The sequence below is a fragment of the Anomaloglossus baeobatrachus genome, chromosome 1 (genome assembly GCF_048569485.1).
Source record: "Anomaloglossus baeobatrachus isolate aAnoBae1 chromosome 1, aAnoBae1.hap1, whole genome shotgun sequence".
Classification (NCBI taxonomy): Eukaryota; Metazoa; Chordata; class Amphibia; order Anura; family Aromobatidae; genus Anomaloglossus; species Anomaloglossus baeobatrachus.
The window spans coordinates 338,324,229-338,341,062 of record NC_134353.1 but is presented as its reverse complement, the minus strand read 5'-3'; the positions used below and the strand labels follow the sequence as shown (position 1 = coordinate 338,341,062).

The following is a 16,834-nucleotide window of genomic DNA, read 5'->3' as shown; positions in this document are numbered from 1 at the left end:
TCAATGATTCACTCGATTAAGTCAAAGATATTGGGTGCCAAAGAGACTTTTGACAGAACCTAACAGAGCTACGGGTTAGAACAGATCCCAGTATAAAGGTTCAGGTCATTATTTCAGCAAAGAGTATTTACAACATTGATTAACCTACAACTTTCTTTCTGGGTTACACATGGTGTCGTCATTAAATAACATTCCTTATAGATAGCATTCACAAAAAATGACAAGGGGTAGGGCAAGGAAGCCTGTTTTTTTTATTTCACTACTGGAGTTTTGCTTCTAATCTAAGACCCCTGTTCCTTGTCTAAGGGTCCCTGTGTATGTAGTGACGTTCCAGCGATCCTGACAACGATACGACCTGGTCAGGATCACTGGTACGTCGCTACATGGTCGCTAGTGAGCTGTTCAAACATGCAGATCAAATTAGCAATGCAGCAACGATATGGTGATCTGTATAACGACCTTGACGGTTGTTGGGACCCTGTCACACAGCAGCTATTATGGTGTCAAACACAGCGATGCGTGCTGCCCAGCGGGACACCAACGATCAAAAAATGAAGCAGGATGTTCTGGTACGATCGTCGATATCACAGCGGGGGGCCCAGTTGCTGCTATGTGTCACACGTAGCGAGATCGCTAGCAAGGTCGCTATTGCATCACAAAACCTGTGTTGTTTCAGTGATCTCGCTAACGACATCGCTATGTGTGACGGGTGCTCTATACTCACCCTCCGGTGTCTGCATCTCTTATTAGTCAGTCTTCTCCAGTTTTGAGACCTGCCGGCTGCGCCAGTGTTTCATAGAGCACATCGGAGATCATTGTGCAGGATGCCTAAAGTGTGCCACCACCCCAAGGCCTGAAAACAGGAGAGCTACCAAACCTCATGGTCAAACACCGTAATTGGTGGTTAGGTAAAGTGTGTGACAGCTGCATATCTGAGACTGCTAGGATAGATTTTAGGCGTACAAAGCAGAAGTAGCAAGAGATTACAGTCTGATTCCTGGAGACTACTTTTTTTTACCAACTTCACATAGGTGGAGAAACATATTACACTGAAAAAACCACATGGCACTAAAATGAATGTGTTTTTTTTTTTATCTGTTAAAGATATGAAAAGATAGATGACATGATATTGGGTTGATGTCAGCTGTGTAGTGTCAGCTGGCATCAAACCCTGGGTTAGTAATGGAGAAGTGTCTATCAGACATCCCCATTACTAACCCAGTAAGTAACATAAAAAAAAAACAAATACACAAAAAAAAATATTTCAATAAATACTCCCCCGAATTTTCCCTCATTTTACAATTTTACAATAAAACCCCAAACCTATGCTCATTTTATTATTTTACAAAAAAATCCCCCAAACCTATGCAGCTCCGCTGTAGTCCTGGGAATCTGCCGTAGTCCAAAAAAGATTTACTGACACCCCCCCACCAAACATACAAACACAGAAAAATAAAACAAGACACTTGTCCTCATTCACCACTTTATTCAAAAGAAAAAACATTCTCATCTGCTCTGATATAGTCCATGGAGGATTCTGACAAATAAAGTCTATGGGCGACCACCCCTCATTATTTTTAATATTCATCTGGTTAACTGGACACTCTCTAGCTATCATCTTTGCCCATCTGTAATAGTACAACCAAACCATCTAAAGCCCGCTTTACACGGTAAAATGTATCTTGCAATGTGTCGGCGGGGTCACGTCCTAAGTGACGCACATCCGGCATCGTAAGGTACATTGCAGTGTGTGACAGGTACGTGCGATTGCGATTGAACGTTAAAACGTTCATCGCATGCACATGGTTAATTTCTCTAGAATTGAACGTCAGATTGTTCATCGTACCCGGGATAGCACACATTGCAGTGTGTGACACCCCGGGAATGATGAACAGATCTTACCTGCCTCCTGCGGTTCCCAGCCGGCAATGCGGAAGGAGGAGTTGGGCGGGATGTTTACGTCCCGCTCATCTCCGCCCCTCCGCTTCGATTGGCCGGCTGCCTCATGACGTCGATGTTATGCCGAACGTCCCTCCCACTCCAGGAAGTGGACGTTCGCCGCCCACATCGAGGTCGTAAGGACGGGTAAGTACATGTGACGGGAGTTAATCGTTTGTGCGGCACGTTCAACAAATTGAACGTGCCGCACATACGATGGAGGCGGTTACGATCGCATACAATATTGTATACTAGATCGTAACATGTAAAGCAGGCTTAAGGCAGTGTTCCCCAACTCCAGTCCTCGAGACCCACCAACAGTGCATGTATTCAGGATTTCCATAGCATTGAGGTTTTGGAATCAGTTAAATTATTACCTGTGTAATACTAACTAATCCTGACAACATGAACTGTTGGTGGCTCTCAAGGACTGCAGTTGGGGAACACTGATCTAAGGGGTTAAGCAACCAAAGGCTGACTTTATCTCCGATGCAGCACCTCTGATAAACCGGCATTTTACAGCAGCACATCCAATGGTCGATACAAAAGAAAAAACTATGGCATTAATGAATGTTCTTGCCTTTATCTCTTGGTGGTTTTGATGTTCTAGCTGATCAGTGAATCTTTAAATAATACATTTTTGAATGCCCTTTCCATTTGCTCATGCTAAACCATAAACTGCACCATTGTTTGCTAACGTTGCTCTCACTTTTCTCAAATGTAGGCTACAACAACCAAAGATAACCCATCACCATTACATCATGATTCCTTCAAGATCCGACCAAGCCTCCATCACACATCTGCCAACTGACACTAAATGCAAGTGAATATCCCCAACCCCTTGTACACTGTAAAGAACTGCAAGTGCCTTATATGAAAGCTCGGCTTGCCATTCATTGCTTTCAACCCTAAGAGAACCAGCAGGGATAATGTAACTAGCAGTCTCCGTCCCAAGAAATCTGCTGTGTTCAGAGACTCTAGATTAATCGGTGACATTTTTCAATATTTGTAATTAAAGAAAAAATTCTATATATTTTTTTTTTTAAATTTAAGCTGCATGTTTCTGAATATTAAATATCTTGTTTAAAGAAAAAGAAAACTGAAAACTAAAGAACTGTATTTTTGCAATATGGAGATTGTATCTGTGTGAGCTGTACATATTTCATGCACTAGATCAGCTTGACCCCAGTATTATCTGTACCAATATATCAGTAGGGGGGGTCAATCAGAGCAGAAAAGCAAGTCCTAGTTGTACTTAATATTATAAAGTGGTTTATTTAATAAGAAAGATTCTTTGTTAGTATATTATTTGTGAAATATGTTGTGTTGGAAACCTGTGGAAAGTGTGGTTAATCGATTTCCTTTACTGGTCAGCCATTCCTGGTGCGGCACCCTGCGGTTAGCTGGCACATTCCTGCCTCCATAATGACTACTTTATCCCCAGATACATAACTGAATGGATATCATAGATTTTTCTAATAGTATGAATCTGATAAAAATGCAGCCCTCCTTTTATCTGGCTCCCATTAAAAAGAATTTGTCACCAAGTTCTTGCTATGTAATCTGACAGCAGCCTAATAATGGAGCCTCTGATTCCAGTAATGTGTCACTTAGATTATTGGATGCAGCAGTTTTATCTGCAGCAGAGAATGCAGAGCTGTGTATAACTCCGCCCACATCACTGATTAGCTGCTTTCTTAGCTGCCAATTGCTGGTGGGGGTGTGGTTGGACTAGGAGACACTTACATTATTATTATTAGGGATGATCGAATACCTCAAATATTCGGCAACGCCCATATTTGACGAATAGGTCGCGGCTATTCGACTATTTGCGCATATTTGATGCGCAATGCAAGTCTACGGGAAACCCGAATAGTTGTTATTCGGCAACTATTTGGGTTTCCCATAGACTTACATTGTGCATCGAGTATTCGCATAGCGGCGACCTATTCGTCGGATATTCGTGAAGCCGAATATTGCCGAATATTTGTGATATTCGATCATCCCTAATTATTATGTTATGCTCTCAGATTACATAGCAAAAAACTGCTAACAGATTCTATTTAAGTATATCTATAACTGATCTCAATTGTTATTAATTTGTTTTTCATTGACAAATGCATCACAGATTTATTGCTGTCATCTATTATATATCCTATAATGAAGGACTTTTGATTCAGAATTAGTCCCATCCCCTTTCTCACTAGCTAATGCACCTTTTCACAACTTCCCTGTCCAGAGGAACTGCAGTTTTAGCAAACAAGAGTGAGTGGAATAGGACAAGTCAATATTCAAATGTAGTGATGGTCAAATAGTAAAATATTAGTGTTCAGATTATGTGTACCGAATACCGAGTACTATTCCAGTATTAGTCATGTATAACGAACCTAATGCAAGTCAATGGGGAACCCGAGCATTCTTCTTCAAGATTTCCCGGAAAATGCTTGTGTTCCCCATTGATTTGCATTAGGTTTGTTATTTGTGATGAATACTGGAATAGTACTGGGTATTTGGTACAAATGATCTGAACCCGAATATTTTTAGTATTCGCTCATCACTAGTCAAATCCCATAAATGGCACCAACTCTCTAATGTCCCAGCAATACTCCATTTCTCAACTGGGGATTTCAGCAGGTTTTCCTGCCCATTGGATGAGAATTAATACAGTTGCATATTGACATAAAAGTAAAGGAAGCTTTCTAACTGCACAGCTTATTTTGTTTGCTATATCTTTTAGCTTAAAGCCACTGTGGTGGACCAAAGCAAGCACATTAGGGATATGTGTTTCTTAGTTTATTGATTTGTGTTCCAGAAGTTACATGATCTTCAGCCATGTCAACAAGTAGCCAAGAGATGGTCCATCAGACTGCAGTATGAATCACATTTTTCAATATATTCACCCTTGACCACCTTTTTCCTCCAGCCATATTGCTGGATTTATTACATTCTAGGCCATTTGCACCTTACTGCAGCCCTCATAACATAACTTGGCTATGCTGAGGTTGGAGAACCTTGGAACTTCTGTGTCTCCATTCCTTCCACTGCTAAAATTCAGCAAGGTGCAAGACAAAAGGGTGGCTTGAACCTATACAATGTCTACTACATTTTTTCTTGGTTTATTAGCATAGTTTGTAACTCAGAGATTGACTTTGTATGGGGGCTTCTAAGTTTTGTAGTGGTGTTAATTTGTTACTAGTAATGTCCTTGTTAATGTTGTTCTCATCTGAGCAAGCAAACCGTACCAGTGATCAACTGGGTGATATTCAGGGTTGTACACGTGAGGGATGTGGTTACAGGATCGTTATATCCTATTGGGTGTCAATAGCTGAGACCCAGACTTCATGCCCCACGTCATGACACCATCCAAACCACTCCTAATTATGTTTCTTACATGTAGCAATGGATGATCTGCCTAGCTGCTTCAGACCTTTGGTCTACAAAGACTTGGAAGGGGTTTGTAGGCCGGTGTGTTGATTATGGTCAAGGGTCTATTGGTGTCATATAGGAAACCTTCAAGATAGCCAGTTAGGTAAACGGAACGCAGTTTGTGTCATGCTGGTACCTTTCTGTAAATCTATGAAGATATGGGCATTGAGGAAACTTAGCTTGTGAGCCCCAGAGCAAAGTCTCCAAATGGCCTCCAACTGCCACAAGCTTATAAGAAGATCAATAGTATTATAAGGGCCAAAAGGACTATATGGACACCCCTAGGCTCCACTATCCACTATACTTAATGCCCCTGACTCCTTGCAGTGCCTTCAAGCTATTTATAAATATTTTAGTTTGTTTTTATAAATGAAGTAAATATTTTGGCTAAATACAATGGTCTCTATAAATGTAAACAAAACTGAATCTGTGTTTCAATCTGCATGTGAATTATAGGGCATTTATTAAGGATGATCGAATACCACAAATATTTGGCTTCGCGAATATCCAACGAATAGGTCGCCGCTATGCGAATATTCGATGCACAATGTAAGTCTATGGGAAGCCCGAATAGTTCCAAATAGTTATTTGGGTTTCCCATAAACGCCCATTGCATATCAAATATTCGCGAATAGTCGAATAGCGGCGACCAATTCGGCGAATATTCACGAAGCTGAATATTTGTGGTATTCGATCATCCCTAGCATTTATGTTTCATTAAATGACTAGGTCAAATGTATCCATCCAAGTCCAAAGAATGTCCTGATGTACAGGAGATATAGTGTGGATGTCTGCATCATTCTTTGTGTGTATTGTACATAGATATATGTGGTTTATGGTACTTCAAAAAACATTTCTATGCAAATGTTAACATTAAAAAAAAATTGCAAAAGGAAGCCTCAACCTCTAAGTGTGCCTTACAAGGATTGTGTAATGGTTTACAATTGGTGCTAACCATAGGATTGCACAGCTTGAATATTCTAGATTTACACGGTAGTAATTTCATTTTCACCGCCTTAGGGCTGGTTTCACCATGAGTATAGGGACCACAATGCAGAGTCTGGCGATGGTGTCACAACCTGACCTCGGTCTTGTGTAATTCATGTTGTAGGTGTGGGTTTAGAAACCTGCGATTAGTCCAGAACTGGCTGTTAGTGTATGGACCATGTAATATATTCGTGTGAACCCAGCCTTACATTGATAAAAACTGATTGCTAAAAGTTTGAAATGTTTGAAGCCAAAGAGTAAGGGGTACTTTGCACGCTGTGACATCGCTAGCATCGGCTAACGATGCCGAGCGCGATAGTACCCGCCCCCGTCGCACATGCGATATCTTGTGATAGCTGCCGTAGCGAACATTATCGCTACGGCAGCTTCACATGCACTCACCTTCCCTGCGACGTCGCTCTGGCCGGCAACCCGCCTCCTTCCTAAGGGATCGGGTCGTGTGGCGTCACAGCGACGTCACACAGCAGGCGGCCAATAAAAGCGGAGAGGCGGAGATGAGCGGGACGTAAACATCCCGCCCACCTCCTTCCTTCCGCATTGCCGGTGGAGACATGTAAGGAGATGTTCATCGCTCCTACAGCTTCACACACAGCGATGTGTGCTGCCGCAGGAACGAGGAACAACATCGTATCTCCTATTGGTGCGACATTTTGAAAATGACCGGCGCTACACAGATCACCGATTTACGAAGTTTTTGCGATCGTTTATCAGCGCATCTAGGCTTTACAAGTTGCGACGCCGTTACCGGCGCTGGATGTGCGTTACTTTCGATTTGACCCTGACGATATCGCAGTAGCGATGTCGCAACGTGCAAAGTACCCCTAAGTCCATCCATGATTCCACCAGATGACACTCCAAATCTACAGCAATGTCAGCAGGTTTCACTGTGGATTGTGCTGCAGATTGTAGTCCCTAGTGCTGAAATCCATTGATATCTGCAGCATTCCTGTAACAAAATAAGGCTATGTTCGCACGTTGCGTCGGAGTACCTGCAGTTTATTCTGCACGTTTTCCTTCCCTTGGTTTTTGACCAAATGGCTTTTGGCCATTTTTTAGCGCTAAAAACGCATGCGTATTTACCGCGTTTTTAGTGCGTTTTCAGCGCTTTTTACCTGCGTTTTCACCTGCGTTTCTGCAGATGCGTTTTGTAGATCAAGACACTGAGAAATAAAGTTGGAATAGTCAAAAAGAATGAAAAAAGAGAAAAAAAGGATAAAATTAACTTTTAATAAAAATATATGGAACATTAGCAATTTTAATGAAATAATAGCGGTTATGCACATTTTAACATAAAAATAGGTAAAGTTTAATATTTTTTATCATTTAAATTTTCGGTTTTTGTTTGTGTGTAAAGGAACATTATAACCCTTTAATTTTATGCCAGAAAAGCATGCGTTTTTGAAGCCAAAAACGCAATGGAAAAGCAGGTAAAAAGCATGAAAAACGCAGGAAAGTTGATTTTGGTTGCGTTTTGCCATTTCTCATTGACTCCAATGTTAAGGAAACGCTGCAGAAATGGCAAAAACAACTGACATGCTGCTTCTTTTTCAGCATGGTTTTTGACCCAAAATATGCAAATTAAACGCAAAAAAAAAAGCAAAGTGCAGACAGGATTTCTGCTTTTCCCATAGACTTTGCTGGCAATCAAAAACGCATGCGTTTTAGCGCAAAAACGCTGCTGCTAAAAACGCTGCAGAAACGCGGAAAAAAACGCAACGTGAGAACATAGCCTAAGACTATAGATTTGAAAAGCCACCTGCTGTTCTGAATGAAACTATGCGCAGCATTTGTTCTGCAATTAATCTACAACTTCTGTGTCTTCCATATCAGATCTGTGTGAGTTCTGATGTATTGTCTGCTGCAAAACTGATTATCCTTGCCATAGGTCAAAGAAATACAATTAGTTCCAGCTCTATATATGGAATTTTTCAGTGTCCATTGACTCCGATAGTACAAAAAAAAATGGCATGTGCTGAGCATAGAAAAACACTTGCATAGTAACATATATCAGCACATGGAGGTAGCAAAACTTCCATGGGAAAAAAATCACAGACCATCCATAGCGATGGTCACTTACTGGGCTCTTTAGTGTAGTTTTTATATAACGCTGCCAACACAAACATTTGGGAGATTTCTCTGTACACTGTGCATAGGCATAAACCTGCCAATCAGTGGTGGGGCGGGGTTATACAAGGCTCATGATTATGCTTTACGACCTGGCAGAAGAATTAGGCCGGTTTCACACAATCGGCATTTTGCCGCTTTGCCGGATCCGTCACACTCCAGTACAGTGCAATACAGTACAATGGCATCGCAGCAATCTCCGGTCACATGCTGTCATGTGGAAAGAAGTAAATGGCACTTCTTCCGTGCAGATATTAGTGGGCGTCGGGGTGCACGTCAGGTTCCAAGGCCATACGTTGTAACATGCTGTCATGTGACTGGAGCATGTGACCGGAGCTTGCCGCGATGCCATCGTATTGTATTCCACAGTACTGGAGTGTTGCTGATCCGGCAAAGCGGCGAAATGCCAAGTGTGTGAAACCGGCCTTAGTCGTCCTTTAGCGATATTCTCTTGCTGGTAATTTTACAAAAACTACAGCACCCAGCCCAGTAAGTGACACATTGCTGGAATCAGGGTCTCTACATCATATTGCTCCCAAATCAGGTGACAAAATCCCAGTGACAGATTCCCTTTAAAACCAATGTGCCAATACATAAATGTCTGCAATATGATGCAACAACAGTAACCTAGAAGTTGTACCATATTAAAGAGAACCTGTCACCACTTTTTTGGCCTATAAGCTGAGACCACCACCACCGGGCTCAGCATTATACAGCATTCTAACATGAATATACTGTATACAGCATTCTAACATGCTGTAGATAAGAGCCCAGGCCGGGAGTATAACATAAAAAAACACTTTATAATACTTAGGGTCACGCTGTGGGCCTTATGGGCGTCTCCGTTGTCAGGTGCCGGAGCTGCATCTTTCGGCCATCTTTGTTCTCCTTCTCTAGGAATGGTGCATGATGGGTCCGACGTCATACACACTAGCCAGCATTCAGGTCCTGAGCAGGCGAGTGTGTATGACATAGGATGCGTCATGCACTCAAGCTTCAGAAAGAGGACGAAGATGGCCGAAAAAGGAGGCGCCGGCACCGCCCCGGTGGTGGTGGCCGCAGCTTATAGGCCAAAAAAGTGGTGACAGGTTCCCTTTAAACAGGAAGCCACCTATTTTGATAAAAGTAGAAGAAAAGTTTATCACGGGATTCACTTTTTGGCCATGTATTAATTCCTATAAGAAATGCCGAGCTTTGATTTATCATTTTGTGTTCATAATTATTTGTTTCCTTGGTTACGGATAGAAGAAACATAATCACAGTTTATCATCAATTAGTGAAAATTGTTGGTGCTGGAAGTCTTGGGAACGGAGCAGCGGCTGTGTATAATTATACCAATGGACATATGGTATGAAGCTCATCACTGGGTAATGAAATACATGGCATGAATGGACTGCAATATTCCCGGGCTCGATGGGGAAGGAGGCGCAGTGTAACTCTTGTGTGCCCTTCATTGCTGAGTGACTGATATTCATTGCTGTCCATTACTGACAGATCTATATTACAGATATAGACACCCTTCAAAAAAAAGATATGACTTTTTTATTCAGAAGTATGGCTGACCTTTATGGCATAGCTACAGGTTACATCCCAAATATTTGACTGGCAGTGCCCAAATAGTTTAGGGGAGCCGAGGATCTGTCTATGTCCCTTATTATTACTCAAAACATGTATCTTTCTGTATTGACCTTATTGTCAATACCCCTTTAAGAATGGGTTGGTCTATGGGTCAATATATTTTGTTAGATTTAAGGAGAAAACCAGAATATTCAGCTCAAGAACCCTTAAGTTAAACCTTGTCACCTTGGAAAACACCATTTGCTGAAAATATAGGGTTAATCTGCAGGTAAGGCTGCTTTCACACATCCGGTTTTTGCTGAGCGGCACAATACGGAGCTTTGCAAAAAAACGCAACCGTTTTTTTTTGCTGCCAGTTGCGTTTTTTCTGCATAGGCTTGCATTAGCGCCGTATTGTGCCGCATGGCCTTGCGTTGCGTCCGTTTTTTGCCGGATGCGGCATATGTAGCCCATGCGGCGGCCGGATGGAACGTTGCCTGGCACGTTTTTTCGTGCAATTTACAATGCAAGAGTATGGACGCCGGATGCGGTTTTTTGCACTGCGCATGCCCAGTATCAAGCCGCATCCGTCAAAAAACGGACAGGCCGCTTGGAAAAACTTATGCAACGGATCCGTTTTTTCGCCGCATCCGTTGCCTAGGTTTTTGAGCCGGATTGCAAAAAACGGATGTGTGAAAGCAGCCTAAGGCATTATACAAACATCCATGTGACATGTACATGTTGTATTCATTTTTTATTTTAAAACATGGATCTAGCATGTACCCATTATAACCTATGGTGCTTGTCCGTGTTTATTCATGGACCGTGTGGCTGTGCAAAACTCCAAGACATCTCCATTTTTTTCCGGCAGCACAGATGAAAAGGGACAATACAAGTCTATGGGGCCATGAAAAATACAGCATACGGATCAGTGCAGTCCATATATAGCATTGAAAAGGATAGGCGAGGCTTTGTAATTTATTTATCCGTCTGTGAAAAACACTGACACTTATGGTAAAAAATGGATACATTTACAATACGCTGATGACATTCTAATAAAAAAAAAAACACTGACACCAGTACATTTTTTCACATATGTCTTTAAATACGGGCATCTGAATGAGGCCTAAATGGCTGTAAAATACTGCCTGGCACTTTGATTGACAGACAGATCTTCACAGAGGAGCTGTATTGCGAATTTTCAAAGTGTCGGGGTGTGCTTACAGCTGCCGCTCCAAGTATAATGAGCAGTACTATGAGTGGTGACAGTAGCTGCTACATGCTCTCCTCCGTGTTTGAACACAAGCGGCTCCAGGGAGGATATAAGTTAATTTCCTTCCAGGAGCCACACCTTTAGAGTGCGCTCACACGAACATATGACTCGTACGATTATCGGATCGCATCACCCGGCACGGCTGCACACTCTCATGACAGGAGCGGGTCAGCTGCATGTATTTCTATGCAGCTGACACGCTCCTGTCTGAAGAGTGTGCGACCGCTCCGAGTGATGTGATCCAATAATCATGAGAGTCATACGCTCGGGTGAGCGCACCCTTAAGGTGACTATGCAGCATTTTAACTCTACTACCTGCAGATTAAGCCTATGACCCTGATTCACCTTTTAGGGGATGTTTGTTTTTGTCACTTTCCTTTTTGTTTTGCGGTATTAATTGTCACCAAATTCATCAAAATGGTTCAGTAAATTCATGAATTTGGCTCAAATTGAAAAAAAATAGGTTTTCTTCTGGCTTGAACTGTTTTTCCAGCTTTTGGCACCAAAGTCTCACAAATTGTGCCAAACTTGGTGTACTGAAAAATACACCAGGCGGGACTGGTCAACAAACATGGCAACTTTTTAAAAAGTTGCAATTGATGAATTGGGCGAAAACATCTAGATCTCACCCACAAGGCAGAAAAACAGACTAGCACCTATAAAATAGACTTCTAAAAAAGCAGTTGTAAATGATAAACCTGGTCCCTTAGGTGCAGGTTAATCGCATTTTCCAGTCAAAAACCAGAACAGAGATCACTAACCAGCCATGGCCATCATCTAGTAATGCTGGGATAAGCTGTGTGAGGCGGATTAATCTAGTCTCCTTGTCCCTGGCTAATATCTTTAAGACCTCTTTCACATGTCCGTGTCTCTGGCACGTGTTTGGTCAGTTTCCTCACGCACCAGAGACACGGGCACACGTAGAACCATTAAAATCAATGGGTCTGCGCTCACGTGCGTATTCTGCCATGGACCGTGTTTCCGTGTGGAACATACGTGTGCCCATGTGCTCCACACATAGACGTGTCCATTTTTCTCCGGCATCACGGGTGTCACACGAAACGCAAACTGATGTGTTCCGTGTGACACGCACCGGAGAAAACACACGTGTTTGACAAAAAAAAAAACTTTACTCACCTTCTCCATTGAATATTCACTTCACTGCGGGCTGGAAGCAGCAGCATCGGGGAGTCGGCAGGACCGGAGACTGAAGATCAGCACCACAGACAGCGATGCCAGGGACAGGTGAGCAGAAAGTTCCCGTTCTCCGTGTGTTATCACGGATAACACACGGAGAACACACGTGTGCCATAAACACGGCTCACGCAGGGCAATACGCACCTTTGACACGCTTGTGAAAAACGCGTGATTTTCACGAACGTGTGAAAGAGGCCTAAAGTAGATTTTCTCTGAAACGCCGGAATCTATTTTGATCTCTGATTTGGAGCCCTTTTCTTCTCTGTACTTCACTGCAGTTGAGGTTTATGCCATAAAATATTGTGGGAACTGTGATGTAAAGTGTGAGTGGTGTATTACCTATGTGGCTGTATGATGATAATCAGTAAATGCAATACTAACAAATCCAGAAACTCAAAACCTCATATTCCACCATCGTATGAACCAGTCAGAGTGTGAAGTTGCTTTTCTTTGCCTTTTGATCCATTTACTAGTGTTTTTATTTGCTATATTTAATAAAATAAAGGCTGAATTCTTTTTTTCTTTTCTTATGAATACCATAGTTTTACAGTCGTGTTGATGTACGATAGTTTGTTTTGTGCAGTTGTGTGTGTTTTGTACATGTGTTCTTGTCAGGATAATAATCACCAGTTCCTTAAGTGTTCATAGAAGTCAGAACACAACACTTGGGTCATTATAGATAAAAAAGAATGTCTCATATATATATATATATATATATATATATATATATATATATATATATATATATATATATATATATATATATATATATACACTGAGGATGGGGGCCTTAAATTATAAATTATTTAAAGCGCCACTCCAGAGCTGAAACAAACAGCTGGAGTAGTGCTCTAAAGTCAAAGTGTAATCTTATATTAAATATATATATATATATATAATATATATATATTTAATATAAGATTACACTTTAACATTAAAGCACCTCTCCAGCTGGGGGGTTTTCAGCTCTGGAGTGGTTGTTTAAATTTAATGCCCCTGTCCCCAATATTATACTTGCCCCTGGCATTTTCATGCTATTCTTGTGACTAATTTCTGACTGGCTTGAAGTCAGAAGTTACATCGCAAGTGCTCAATACAAGTCTATGAGAGCCAGAACGAGGTTCTCATAGACTTGTATTGATTTGTGAGCTCAGGCGCACTCCATGAAACACTGGAGCTGCCGGATAACAAGGGCTACTAAATAATAATTAATTAACTGACCAAAATTGTATTTTCTTAATATGAATCAATTCTGTACAAATAATGGCCAGAGAGTGCGGGACCACCAGTATAGAAGTTTCCAATTCTCTTTATCATGTGCGCCTTAATGCTGGGGTTAATGCTGCTTCTTCTACCTTCAAGTTAGGAGGCAGGGAACGGATGGGAGTTGAAGCATTACATCTGATCCACATGGATAATGTATTGTACGGGGAAGTGGTGGAACCAGGGCTCCATTTAGATTGGATTACAATTATGCGTCATCTCCTATACATGCTCCTAACATTAAAAGTTTTCACTGGTGAAACCCATCTAAGGAAAGCATCAGAATAGTATAAAAAAAATGTAGCCGCTAATTTCGAATTTCAGCCCTTAGACTAGCACCTCTAGTGTTTCTACTATTATGTGGCTTGACACGTGGCCATCCGTCTCCTCTGCAATCACATAGAACTCGGTGTACATTTTTCTCACATATCCATCATCCACACTTAGGTGCATTCCTGGTATTCTGATTTAGTGTTTTATTTGTTATAGTATTTTGCAAATACTCCAGAGCTGAGCTTAGTGATTTATCTTCTGTCCTTTTGTAAATGGTTTATTTAAAGAAAAAAAAATACTGATCGCATAATAAAAAAACAAGGGATATTGTTGCAACGTATAGCCAAATTTTATTTCCAGTGTGTTCTGTGTGTATACCAACATAAAATGGTATCTGAAGCTTTAGAGTTGTGTAAAGGTACTTTTCTATTGTTATTTTTAAATAAAATATATTATTGTATGGTTTGCATGTGTTTTTCTTTTCTTATTTTTATGCTAATATTCTATGCATTATCTGTGCACTATATGATCACACATATCATAACACTAATTAACCCTTGTGCCGCTCAAATAGGCTTGACCTGTTGAATAATAGACTTCAAAAAGGTTCTGAAGGTGACGAGTGGTCTCTGCACTAAGGCCCCGATTCATCATTCCTGTTTCTCCAATTTTCTGGAGTAATTTATTTTTTTGTGTCTTTAGTATTTGCACCTAAAGGCCCCGTCACACTAAGCAACATCACTAGCAACATCGCTACTAACGAACAACTTTTGTGACGTTGCTAGCGATGTTGCTGTGTGTGACATCCAGCAACAACCTGGCCCCTGCTGTGAGGTCGTTGGTTGTTGCTGAATGTCCTGGGCCATTTTTTAGTTGTTGCTGTCCCGCTGTGAAGCACAGATCGCTGTGTGTGACAGCGAGACAGCAACAACTAAATGTGCAGGCAGCAGGAGCCGGCTTCTGCGGAGGCTGGTAACCACAGTAAACATCGGGTAACCAAGAAGCCCTGTCCTTGGTTACCCGATATTTACCTTTGTTACCAGCCTCCGCCGCTCTCACTGTCAGTGCCGGCTCCTGCTCTGTGCACATGTAGCTGCAGGACACATCGGGTTAATTAACCCGATGTGTGCTGTAGCTAGGAGAGCAGGGAGCCAGCGCTAAGCATTGTGCGCTGCTCCCTGCTCTGTGCACATTTAGCTGCAGCACACATCGGTTAATTAACCCGATGTGTGCTGTAACTAGGAGAGCAGGGAGCCAGCGCTCAGTGTGCGCTGCTCCCTGCTCTCTGCACATGTAGCTGCGTGCGCTGGTAACCAAGGTAAATATCGGGTTGGTTACCCGATATTTACCTTAGTTACCAAGTGCAGCATCTTCCACGCGGCGCTGGGGGCTGGTCACTGGTTGCTGGTGAGCTCACCAGCAACTCGTGTAGCCACGCTCCAGCGATCCCTGCCAGGTCAGGTTGCTGGTGGGATCGCTGGAGCGTCGCAGTGTGACAGCTCACCAGCAACCTCCTAGCAACTTACCAGCGATGCCTATCGTTGTTGGGATCGCTGGTAAGTTGTTTAGTGTGACTGGACCTTAAGGCTGGAGTCACATCAGCGTATGGAATCCGATACGAGAGCAACTGGTGTGATATACTAATGACCCCTGGCTCAAGCTCTGTTGCGAGCGTTAGCCGAGTGTCATGCAACTGCTGCGAAGGAGAGGGCGGATGCTGCTGAGGAGAGGGAGGGGTTAATCCCCCCCATCTCCTCCATTGTCAGCCCGTGTGTATATTGCACTGCACTGGGATAACACCCGAGTGCAGTCCGATGTTTTTCTCGCACCCATACACTTGAATGGGTGCGAATGATACGGCTCTCGCAGACAATTACAGTATGCTGCGATTTTTTTTCCTCAGTCCGTTTAGGGCTGAGGAAAATCTCGCAGATCTGAGCTGCAGCATTGTCTTACATGGGGCCGAGTGCAATGCGAGATTTTCTCACATTGCAATCGTGTGAATCATACGCAAGTGTGACTCCAGCCTAATTCTTATTCTGACATGGCCCTGATTCATCTGTCTTTTTGCCAGAAATATGGATTAAAACACTCCAATATCTTGCAAACTATTTTGCACAACTCAACTCCCTACTTTTTAGGTTGTCTTTTATTTATTTATTTTCTCCTCTTCAACTATACTTGGGGCACGTGCACACATTGAGTATTTGGGGCATTTTTTACCTCCATAATTGTAAGGCCTAGTACACACGGTGAGTAATACGGAGAAAGTGGAATGCAATAAAAAAAAATTGCATTCCACTCAGACCAATATTACTCTATGGGGCAGCACCCATGAGCGATTATTTTTCAGCCCCAATTGGACCGAGAAAACAGTTGCAGCATGCTGCGGGTGCAGTGCGATGTTGTTCCACTCGCACCCATTCAAGTCTATGGGGCGAGACAAACATCGCATTGCTCTCGCGTTACACCAGTGTAATGTGAGAGCAGTGCGATTCTCACATCAGCCGTCAATGGAGGAGATAAGGAGATAAATCCCTCCCCTACACAGATGTGGTCTGAGTGCACGATTGGACCACAGTCGCATGACACTCTCATGACACTTGGCTCCCGCTGTGCTGCAAGCGTGAGCCAAGTGTCATGTGTGGCCTCAGCCTGAGGCCATGTGCACACATTGAGTATTTGGGGCCTTTTTTTACCTCCGTATTTGTAAGGTAACGTACACATGTTCAGTAATTGGGTAGGTTTTTTTTTACCTCAGTGTTTGTAAGGCCC

At 42.4% G+C, this 16,834-nt stretch overlaps 1 protein-coding gene across 1 annotated transcript in view; it reads left to right on the top strand.

Annotated features, from left to right (window-relative positions):
- RBPMS (RNA binding protein, mRNA processing factor) overlaps nucleotides 1-14,519 on the top strand; it is a 302,866-nt gene extending 288,347 nt beyond the window's left edge. The window contains exon 8 of the transcript XR_012754410.1: nucleotides 2,663-14,519. The gene's annotated coding sequence lies outside the window, so the exon portion shown is untranslated. The remainder of the gene's footprint in view (nucleotides 1-2,662) is intronic.
- Nucleotides 14,520-16,834: the final 2,315 nt, after the last annotated feature.